Source organism: Hordeum vulgare, chromosome 3H, assembly GCF_904849725.1.
Source record: "Hordeum vulgare subsp. vulgare chromosome 3H, MorexV3_pseudomolecules_assembly, whole genome shotgun sequence".
Taxonomy (NCBI): Eukaryota; Viridiplantae; Streptophyta; class Magnoliopsida; order Poales; family Poaceae; genus Hordeum; species Hordeum vulgare.
The window spans coordinates 183,069,758-183,081,947 of record NC_058520.1 but is presented as its reverse complement, the minus strand read 5'-3'; positions in this window follow the sequence as shown (position 1 = coordinate 183,081,947).

Genomic DNA, 12,190 nt, shown 5'->3' with positions numbered 1-12,190 from the left:
GATCTTTAAGAAGAAGACGGACGCTGACGGTAATGTAACCGTTTATAAAGCTCGACTTGTGGCAAAGGGTTTTTCACAAGTTCAAGGAATTGACTACGATGAGACATTCTCACCCGTAGGGATGCTTAAGTCCGTCAGAATTATGTTAGCAATAGCTGCATTTTTCGATTATGAAATCTGGCAGATGGATGTCAAAACGGTGTTCCTTAACGGTTTCCTTAAGGAAGAGTTGTATATGATGCAACCCGAAGGTTTTGTCGATCCTAAAAATGCTAACAAAGTGTGCAAGCTCCAGCGATCCATTTATGGACTGGTGCAAGCCTCGGAGTTGGAATAAACGCTTTGATGAGGTGATCAACGCATTTGGGCTTATACAAGTGGTTGGAGAATCCTTTATTTACAAGAAAGTTAGTGGGAGCTCTGTGGCGTTCATAATACTATATGTGGATGATATATTACTGATTGGAAACGGCGTGGAGTTTTTGGGGGGGGCATAAAGGATTACTTGAATAAAAGTTTCTCTATGAAGGACCTAGGAGAAGCTGCTTACATTCTAGGCATTAAGATCTATATGGATAGATCGAAACGCCTGATAGGACTTTCGCAAAGCACATACCTTGATAAAGTTTTCAAGAAGGTCAAAACGGGTCAGTCCAAGAAAGGGTTCTTGCCAGTATTACAAGGTATAAAATTGAGTAAGACTCGGTGCCCAGCAACTGAGGAAGATAGAAAGACAATGAGTTCCGTCCCCTACGCTTCAGCCGTACGTTCTATCATATATGCAATGCTGTGCACTAGACCGGACGTTAGCCTGGCCATAAGTATGGCAGGCAGGTTCCAGAGTAATCCAGGAGTGGATCACTGGATGGCGGTCGAGAATGTCCTGAAGTACCTGAAAAGGACTAAGGAGATGTTTCTGTTGGGTAACGTAGCATAAATTCAAAAAAATTCCTACGCATATTAAAATCTTCCTATGGAGAGACCAGCAACGAGAGAGGGGTGAGTGCATCTTCATACCTTTGAAGATCGCTAAGTGGAAGCATTACTAGAACGAGGTTGATGGAGTCGTACTCGCGGCAATTCAGATCGCGGTGTGATTCCGATCTAGTGCCGACCTACGTCTCCCGCACCTTGACCCAGCAAGGAGGAGGGAGAGGTTGGGGAAGATCTCCAGCACCACGACGGCGTGGTGTCGATGGAGAGACGAGGTCTCCCGGCAGGGCTTCGCCAAGCACCGGCAGAGAGGAGGAGAAAGAGGGAGGGGTTGCGCCCCCTTGAGGGTTTCCCTCTCCTGGGAGGGGCAGCAGCCCTAGATGGGGGGAGGTGCAGCGGCCAGGAGGGGGAGGAGGGGTGGCGCACCCTTCTAGTGGGCCTTAGGCCCACCTGCGCTAGGGTTTCCCCCCTCTCCCCTCTTCTTGCGCCATGGGCTAAGTCTGGGGAGCGCACCACCCCACCTAGGGGCTGGTTCCCTCCCGCACTTGGCCCATCTAGCCTCCCGGGGTCGTGGCCCCCTTTCGATGGACCCCCGGGGCCACCTCTGGTGGTCCCGGTGGTCCCGGTACTGTAGCGACCCGACTCAAAACGAGTCAAGCCTCTGTGTATCTGTGCCATCCCTGGATCAGTATGCTGGCACACACAGTACATCAATGTATATATCAAAGTGCAATCACATGTAAATAGCGTAAAACTGATATATACCTTAAATATCTCAGCGGAAGCAGTCAAGCGAGCAGAGTCCCAATAAACACCAACGGCAAGTTGAGTGTAGACGGTAACCCTGAATCGTACTCTTACTCGTCGAAGAAAAATATCTGCAACATGAGACGTTGCAGCCGTGTAGGTCAGCATATTGAATATGCCGGCAAGTCACAAGAGAGGGGTGAAAAGTAATCATCTATACTATATGCATATGTGGCAGGTGGGGGTTATAAGTTTTTTTGGCGAAAAGCAAGTTTTCTCCTACATCAAGAGAGGGCTAAAAGCAAAATGTTACTACTTTGTTGGTTGTTAACGAGATGGTTCCGCCAACCAGTTCTCGTACCCGAGTTATCAATATTACCCTCATCAAATATATATAATGGTGTTGAGAAATCCAGATAACTTCAGTTCCTTTGGCTCAAGTTTTCCATGACCGTGGACACGGCTAATCGATTAGGTTCGAGTACTCTGCAGAGTTTAGCACACGTTCCCCACAAGATTTGATCGCCTCCGAGTATGTCCTCGCACTTCAGGGTGTTTGAAGACCAGATGATCAAAACATGGTATTTCAACGGGTCCCTCTGAATCCCTGTCGGTGCCCATCCATTCCTACCGTTCTTCTACATCTGCTAGCACCGCCTGTCCAGAGTCGCCGCGTTGTCCAACCAAGCCAGAGCCCATAATGACTTGTGGCTGTGCAGGTAAGCCCTGGGTCTTGAAAATATCTGTCCGTCTCTTTGAGCCTGGGTGAAGCTTTCCGCAGGATGTCATGGCCGTCCCCAGCATCCCGGGCATCCACTGGGTTCCCTAGGGAGCCGATCAACCGTCCTTCACCCAGTGTTGCATTCCGTCCGAGGTCTTGAAAATCTTGTCTTAACCGGTCTTGATGATTTAATCAACCTCGCATCACTCGAGTTATGCACTCAACCGAAATCCCGTCTACTCAAGCATAGCAATATGAAATTTGTCGTCCCGGGGCCAAGTTTCGGGGTTGTTGTGTGCCTACCACATGATACTACAATTTATACTAAAATTTCCAAGTACCTAAGCAGCATGCAATTGGGCATAGGATGGTAGAACTATGATGCTTAAAACATAGGTGATAGTATGATCAAAGTGACTTGCCTGGTGATGTTGACGAAGAAGAATTTCTCGAGAAAATAACTTGATAGACTACTCTTCGCTCTCCGATGAAATGTATATAACAAACGTATCATTCACATAAGCACTCATTCTAGCAATCATTCTAACAATCAAAACAAAAGAGAGAGCGAATAAGAATCCGAAGGAAACTTCAAATAAGACTAGGGAGTCTTCTACTACGTCAAACACTAAATAGTTTTTGTCTAACAAGGAACTAAAAGAGGTCAAACAAAAATTGTTTCACATGAAACAGTGATCTTAAATACTCAAACAAATCTGAAATTTTTACCACTGATAAATACGATCACTAGTGATCGGTACCAAAAGGAATCAAATTGAAAGCTATTTTTAAACTCCTGGAATAAGCAAAACAAGGTTTAAACTAAATCTGATCTAACTTATATTTGAGAAGCTCAAACATAGACAAATTATATGTTTTTCAAAAATACAGGAAATTTGTGAGCTACTGGAAAAAGAATCACTATCATTGGACTTCGGGATCAAATGTTGTGGGCAAAACAAAATTGAAACTTTCTGTTTTTGCAATTTAGACAGAAAAAACTGAAGCTAACTATCTACAAATAGGGGTAGACGTGGCATGTTGCTATAGGCCGAGAGGGGTGTTTGTTGCAATGCTTTGGGAAAACGGCCGAGGCTAAGCAAAGCTCATTGGTTAAATCATAAGTGAAAATAAACCGCTGGTCTTCTAAACTAAACCGAAAAGGTATTCCTAGATCTAATCTAAACCATAACTCTTAGATCCAACGGTTACAAAAAGAAAAAGAAGAAGAACAGAGAGGCGAGAAGTTACCTTCGGCTGGGATGGTGCTCCCGTGCTGGTGCTGGTGGCAAGGTGGGGGTGGGGTGCCGGTGGGGTGGGGAGGGGCCGGCGGGAGTGGGGAAGGGGGGGCGAAGGGGTGCGGGCTCCAGGGAGGGGGTAGGGAGGCGAGGTGGAAGGGGGTTGTAGGGGGCGAGTTGAAAGCGGAAAAACTGTTGGTTTTGCTGCTGCTTGCTGACAATGGCGATGGGGATTGGGATGGGGCAGCAGGGGGCGGTGGAGGGGGTGGACGGGTGCAGCGAGGTGGTGGCCGAAGTGGTGGAGGGGTGCAGCGAGGTGCCAGGGGGAGGAGGGCCGAAGTGGTGGAGTTCCTGGCAAGTTTTTCCGGTGACAACTCCGGCGAGGGGTGCGCGAGCTAGAGGCGAGGAGAGGCTGCGTTTTCAACGAGAATGGAACGAGGAGGACGTGGGGCTTCTTATAGAGGCGACGGGAGGCGCCGGGAAGGAAAGGGCTTCGCGAATCCCGGAGGTGGGGATCTCCCTCTCCATGGATGGAAGGTTTCCTGTCACGTGGAGAAGAGATGGAGGTAGGAGATGATCTCTGTTGGGCCAAAATAGGGTAAGGTTTTAATGGGCCAGGAGGTATTCCTAATAAAAGTGATTTCCTTCCTATTTTCAAAACTAGGAAACTAAAACATTAAAAGGGAAATCAAATCAATTCGGAATAAAGAGTTTTTATATACTAAAATTATCAGAAAAATAAAATATAGATGATAGGCATTTTTCCACGGCAAAAATAAAAACTTCGGAAAAAATTATTTTCACAAAATTGCCTAAAAGGTTTATTTTCTTTTGCAAGTAATTTTCAAATGATCCTCTAAGTTTGAGGGTTCAAATAACTTTCAAAATGCCCGTGGGTTCGAGGGTCATGTTCCTCCGCTCAAAAATGTATTTCCCGGCATTTTGTTGCACGAAGAAAACGAATGGAAATGCAAGAGAATTCAATGCAAATATCTCCGTTCAAATTCTTTATAGTTGAAGAAGTCATGTCATCTTCTCTCTTTGCTTTTAAAAACTTGAATTTGAATTCACCGGAGAAGGGGAAAGTCATTTTATTCCCTCTCATTCAAAAGTTTCGAAAAGTTTCAAGTTTCACACAAGTTTCAGTCCCTCAGCAAACAAACAAACAATCAATCTAATAATTATATTAACATTCCAAAATTTATAATTTTGGGATGTTACAAACTACCACACTTAAAATGAATCTCGGCCTCGAGATTCGAAAGGGCTAGAAAGAAAAGGTTAGGGTTTGGGGCACTTCTAACAAATCCAACTTCCGGCAAAGTGGGATGCTACCACACTTAAAATGAGTTCTACTGGTTCCTCAAAATGCTTTAACGATCCTCTGGGGTCTTGGCAACTGACATCGCACAGTCTTCATACTAAATCCTTTGGTGATGCTCTCCCGTTGATGTAAGCTTCTTCCGTCACTGGGTCTTCTTAACTGACAAGTCTTGTGACCATTCTGAATAACCTATCGATGATTCTCATGGTGGTCTACCATTTGTGGTTATCCTGCAGAGAGAAGGGTCTTGGCTTCATCATCACCGTAAAATTTCCTACGCGTGACAACAAGTGCCATGTACATGGGCTTTTCTTATACCATTCTAAGTCTTAAACAAAAGCTTCAAAGAATGTCGTCTCTCTCTATGGGTAAGTCTCTCAGATTTACCATTCCGAATAGCAAGATAAATGATAAGAGTAAGTCGTCATGGTGATCAATCCATTCCGCACCCAAATCATTTCTCTGTATAAGGTTTAGCGAATCTCGCATTCTAACACTTGGGCATCCTCACAAGCGTTGCAGAATTTCTCTTGTCCACGAACGAAGTTCGGATAATCCATTGGTTCTGCAAGCTGAACGAAACATCTATCGTATCTTCACAACTCTCGGGTTTTCGTATGCTCCTAAGAAAAAGTTCGCTGATCCAATAGCTTCTTCCATAAATCATATTCATTTCATAATCAATCCTTTATTACATCCTTAATTTCTTATCAAAAACTCCAATTCAAAAGTACTCTATTACAATGCTGCCATCCACATGGTTCGGTATGGTCGAGCATTTCTGCCAACTTTATTCATGTGTCTCTCTTGGAGGTACTTTAGTTCCACTCGAACTTTCCGAGGTGCTCCTTGAAATCATCCATCTTTTGCTTCATCATGGTGGTCATGAGCTTCATCTCCATCATCTCCGCACGTACTTCCCTCAGGTATTCTTGGGTATGACGGAGTCTTGCTTCAAGTATTTCTCCAATCTGACGTATGGCTTCCATGGCAGCTTCACGAACAACGTCAAAGAAGGTTGCTCGTGGTACACGTGAAATGAAAAAGTATTGCCCCGTAGTCTTTGGACAAACTCCTTTCACATGGTGGAGGTGTACTTCCACGTACCAAAGTTCCACTCCATTTTCCACAAATGGATAGCCTTTGTAGACTGCACCTCCTTCAAGGTGAATGTGCTTCATCATGTCCTTCAGGATTTTCGGGTAATCATGATCACTGGTCAGGGTCATGATCGTTTCTGGGCCCTTGAGGAATGACTCGTAGAGAGTTGTCATCTGCAGGTGTCAGTAAATAGGTACTCAGAGGAATGTATATGTCTCCTTGGTACATTCCTTCTCAGTGGATCCAGTGGGTTTTACCGATTGCTACCACACTTAAATGAATTATGCTCATGCCTGCATAGACCATATTTTCTCATATCCTCATAATGTTCAGAGATCTTTGCTCGTAGAGAAACAACGCATACATTTTCAACATAGGCAATCATGAGACAATAAATTCCATTAATTCATGATGTTATTACAATCTCAGGGACTTCTGTTACAAAAATTTCACTCCATGATCTCATGAAAAACAAGAGTGCTTCGGGTTACACTATTGCCGCGGTCAAAACTTAACTACTCCATTCTAGCTTTCTTCCTTTGCGGGCAATCGCTAGCAAAATGTCCTGCTTCCTTGCAACAAAAGCAAATGATTTCTGGCAAGTCTCGAGGCTTCTTAGCTTCTGCTTTTGCTCCTTGGGTTCCCGGCTTCCTTCCTGAGCACATGTATTTGTGGTGGCCAAATTTCATACACTTGTAACATCTGACGTGACTCAGGTCTATGTCTACAGAGATTTGGTTCTTCCGAAGGTACTTTTTCTTCTTTCTGGACTCCTTCATTTTGGCCAGTTCTTCTATTTCAAGTGGATCAAACTCCACTTCTTCCGTCGGGAAGTTTCCCAGACACTCTTGGCTTCTCTTCGTGCAGTCCTGTGAATAATGTCCTTCTTCTCCACATGAGTAGCATGCATTGGAGAAAAATCTGGTCAGACCTTGTCCATCAGGGTCTTCAATATTTTCGTTCATCACCGGTTCTTCTAGAATCTTCTTCTTGAGGGTTTCCTTCACTGCATCTTTCTGCTTCTTGACAACTTGTTGCACCTTGGGGTAAATATGACACTGAGCTGGGTAGTGGGTGGTTCCTTCACACAAGAAACAAGTCACCTGACTAGTTGGGCATTCCTCAGCTGGGTGATTTTCTTCACAATGAGTGCATCCATCCTTGTGTTCTTCCTAGGTGTGTCCTATTTCTCCACAGATATTGCATGCACAAGTCTTCTCCTTCGGATTGTCATAGCACTTCCGAATAAGACGGGATCTTAATAGAGTCTTCTTGAATTCTTCCCAACTTTTTGCTCCACTAAACCCTTGTATGGCATGATGCATTTTCCACCAGATTGCAGCACTTTGTGTAAAGTACTGAAGAGCGTGTTCCACTTCATACTTCCTTGAGATCAAGTTGCTCCCGAAGTGGTTCTCCATGTTCTGAATCCATATTTCAGCCTCCAGTTAGGTCATTGGTCCAGAGACTACAAGTCCAGCTTCATACTCCATCTCGTAGGGTTGAGGTTTTGGGGATGACACAGGTAAGAGAGGGAGGGAGATACACACAATACAAACAATATTTTTTGAGAGTAGGTTTTAGTTGTGGCCGTCGGAAAACACACACCAATGACGGCTCACAAATTATCGTAACTAACGTGGGTATATAATTGGGGTTTCAACTTCTAATGGTCATATAAATATTCGAACGCTTCGGGGTCTTTGAGTTCTTCGGGTCTTGAGAGTCCTCTGTTGGTGTAGCGTCAATTGTTCAAACGCGTGGTGAAATCCTCTTTACTTTGAAGTAGAACTCCGTTGATTCTTCATGAGGTCGAAGGGGTAAGGGTATTGTCTAACTATTGGAGGTGAGAGAGAACGTTTGACGAAATCAGAAGAGATTAGAAGTAAAAGGTGTTCTCAAAAATATGATTTTTGAGAGATCCTATCCTAAGAAATTTCCAGTTTCTAGGGTCACGTCCTACAGTCAACATGTGCTCTGATACCATCTCTGTAGCGACCCGACTCAAAACGAGTCAAGCCTCTGTGTATCTGTGCCATCCCTGGATCAGTATGCTGGCACACACAGTACATCAATGTATATATCAAAGTGTAATCACATGTAAATAGCGTAAAACTGATATATACCTTAAATATCTCAGCGGAAGCAGTCAAGGGAGTGGAGTCCCAATAAACACCAACGGCAAGTTGAGTGTAGACGGTAACCCTGAATCGTACTCTTACTCGTCGAAGAAAAATATCTGCAACATGAGACGTTGCAGCCGTGTAGGTCAGCATATTGAATATGCCGGCAAGTCACAAGAGAGGGGTGAAAAGTAATCATCTATACTATATGCATATGTGGCAGGTGGGGGTTATAAGTTTTTTTTGCGAAAAGCAAGTTTTCTCCTACATCAAGAGAGGGCTAAAAGCAAAATGTTACTACTTTGTTGGTTGTTAACGAGATGGTTCCGCCAACCAGTTCTCGTACCCGAGTTATCAATATTACCCTCATCAAATATATATAATGGTGTTGAGAAATCCAGATAACTTCAGTTCCTTTGGCTCAAGTTGTCCATGACCGTGGACACGGCTAATCGATTAGGTTCGAGTACTCTGCAGAGTTTTGCACACGTTCCCCACAAGATTTGATCGCCTCCGAGTATGTCCTCGCACTTCAAGGTGTTTGAAGACGGGATGATCAAAACATGGTCTTTCAACGGGTCCCTCTGAATCCCTGTCGGTGCCCATCCATTCCTACCATTCTTCTACATCTGCTAGCACCGCCTGTCAAGAGTCGCCGCGTTGTCCAACCAAGCCAGAGCCCATAATGACTTGTGGCTGTGCAGGTAAGCCTTGGGTCTTGAAAATATCCGTCCGTCTCTTTGAGCCTGGGTGAAGCTTTCCACAGGATGTCATGGCCGTCCCCAGCATCCCGGGCATCCACTGGGTTCCCCAGGGAGCCGATCAACCGTCCTTCACCCAGTGTTGCATTCCGTCCGAGGTCTTGAAAATCTTGTCTTAACCGGTCTTGATGATTTAATCAACCTCGCATCACTCGGGTTATGCACTCAACCGAAATCCCGTCTACTCAAGCATAGCAATATGAAATTTGTCATCCTGGGGCCAAGTTTCGGGGTTGTTGTGTGCCTACCACATGATACTACAATTTATACTAAAATTTCCAAGTACCTGAGCAGCATGCAATTGGGCATAGGAAGGTAGAACTACGATGCTTCAAACATAGGTGATAGTATGATCAAAGTGACTTGCCTGGTGATGTTGACGAAGAAGAATTTCTCGAGAAAATAACTTGATAGACTACTCGTCGCTCTCCGATGAAATCTATATAACAAACATATCATTCACATAAGCACTCATTCTAGCAATCATTCTAACAATCAAAACAAAAGAGAGAGCGAATAAGAATCCGAAAGAAACTTCAAATAAGACTAGGGAGTCTTCTACTACGTCAAACACTAAATAGTTTTTGTCTAACAAGGAACTAAGATATAAGTTTAACTAAGATAAAATAAAGTATTTTTCACCAAACTTTTTAAAAGTATTCCCAAACGGGATTTGAAACAATGGTGAAACCAATTGCAAGTTACTAAGGAACTAGAATTGATTTCATTAAAACAAATAAATATAAAATAAAAACTTGTTGCAAAACTACTGTTTAACTAACAGAAACAAAACATAATAATGTTTCTGAAATAATAAAGAAAATATTTTAAAACAAAAGTAGAAAAGGAATTAGCCGAAATCCTAAAAGAGGTGAAACAGAAATTGTTTCACATGAAACAGTGAGCTAAAATACTCAAACAAATCTGAAATTTTTACCACTGATAAATAATATCACTTGTGATCAGTACCAAAAGGAATCAAATTAAAATCTACTTTTAAACTCCTGGAATAAGCAAAACAAGGTTTAAACTAAATCTGATCTAACTTATATTTGAAAATTTCACACATAGACAAATTATATGTTTTTAAAAACTACAGAAAATTTGTGAGCTACTGGAAAAAGAATCACCATCATTGGACTTCGGGATCAAACATTGTGGCCAAAACAAAATTTAAACTTTCTGTTTTTAGAATTTAGACACAAAAAACTGAAGCTAACTATCTACAAATAGGGGTAGACGTGGCATGTTGCTATAGGCCGAGAGGGGTGTTTGTTGCAATGCTTTGGGCAAACGGCCGAGGCTAAGCAAAGCTCGTTGGTTAAATCATAAGTGAAAATAAACCGCTGGTCTTCTAAACTAAACCGAAAAGGTATTCCTAGATCTAATCTAAACCATACCTCTTAGATCCAACGGTTACAAAAAGAAAAAGAAGAAGAACAGAGAGGGGAGAAGTTACCTTCGGCTGGGATGGTGCTCCCGTGTTGGTGCTAGTGGCGAGGTGGGGGTGGGGTGCCGGTGGGGTGGGGAGGGGCCGGCGGGAGTGTGGAAGGGGGGGGCGAAGGGGTGGGGGCTCCAGGGAGGCGGTAGGGAGGCGAGTTGGAGGGGGGGCTGTAGGTGGCGAGTTGAAGGGGGAATACTGCTGGTTTTGCTGCTGCTTGCTAACAATGGCGATGGGGATTGGGATGGGGCAGCAGGGGGCGGTGGAGGGGGTGGACGGGTGCAGCGAGGTGGTGGCCGAAGTGGTGGAGGGGTGCAGCGAGGTGCCAGGGGGAGGAGGGCCGAAGTGGTGGAGTTCCTGGCAAGTTTTTCCAGTGACAACTCCGGCGAGGGGTGCGCGAGCTAGAGGCGAGGAGAGACTGCGTTTTCAACGGGAATGGAACGAGGAGGACGTGGGGCTTCTTATAGAGGCGACGGGAGGCGCCGGGAAGGAAAGGGCTTCGCGAATCCCGGAGGTGGGGATCTCCCTCTCCATGGATGGAAGGTTTCCTGTCACGTGGAGAAGAGATGGAGGTAGGAGATGATCTCTGTTGGGCCAAAATAGGGTAAGGTTTTAATGGGCCAGGAGGTATTCCTAATAAAAGTGATTTCCTTCCTATTTTCAAAACTAGGAAACTAAAACGTTAAAAAGGAAATCAAATCAATTCGGAATAAAGAGTTTTTATATACTAAAATTATCAGAAAAATAAAATATAAATGATAGGCATTTTTCCACGGCAAAAATAAAAACTTCAGAAAAAATTATTTTCACAAAATTGCCTAAAAGGTTTATTTTCTTTTGCAAGTAATTTTCAAATGATCCTCTAAGTTTGAGGGTTCAAATAACTTTCAAAATGCCCGTGGGTTCGAGGGTCATGTTCCTCCGCTCAAAAATGTATTTCCCGGCATTTTGTTGCACGAAGAAAACGAATGGAAATGCAAGAGAATTCAATGCAAATATCTCCGTTCAAATTCTTTATAGTTGAAGAAGTCATGTCATCTTCTCTCTTTGCTTTTAAAAACTTGAATTTGAATTCACCGGAGAAGGGGAAAGTCAATTTATTCCCTCTCATTCAAAAGTTTCGAAAAGTTTCAAGTTTCACACAAGTTTCAGTCCCTCAGCAAACAAACAAACAATCAATCTAATAATTATATTAACATTCCAAAACTTATAATTTTGGGATGTTACACGTACGTTACCGGTGACGCCCGAAACACTTCCGGTGTCCGAAACCATCCGTCCTATATATCAATCTTTACCTCCGGACCATTCCGGAGCTCCTCGTGACGTTCGGGATCTCATCCGGGACTCGGAACAACTTTCGATAACCTCATATAACAATTTCCTATAACCCTAGCATCATCGAACCTTAAGTGTGTAGACCCTACTGGTTCGGGAGACACGTAGACATGACCGAGACACCTCTCTGGCCAATAACGGGTCTGCAACATTCAGATCCGTGTGTACTTTACAAATCTCTATTACTCCACTCTGGACATGGTCCTGGATGGAGTTGTAGCGGCGTTTGATGTGCTTCGTCTTCCGGTGAAACCTGGGCTCCTTGGCTATGGCAATGGCCCCAGTGTTATCACAGAAGAGTGTCATTGGACCCGACGCGCTTGGAACCACTCCAAGGTCGGTGATGAGCTCCTTCATCCAAATTCCTTCATGAGCTGCTTCTGAAGAAACTATGTACTCCGCTTCACATGTAGATGCTGCCACGACTTCTTGCTTGCTGCTGCACCAGCTCACCGCCCCACCA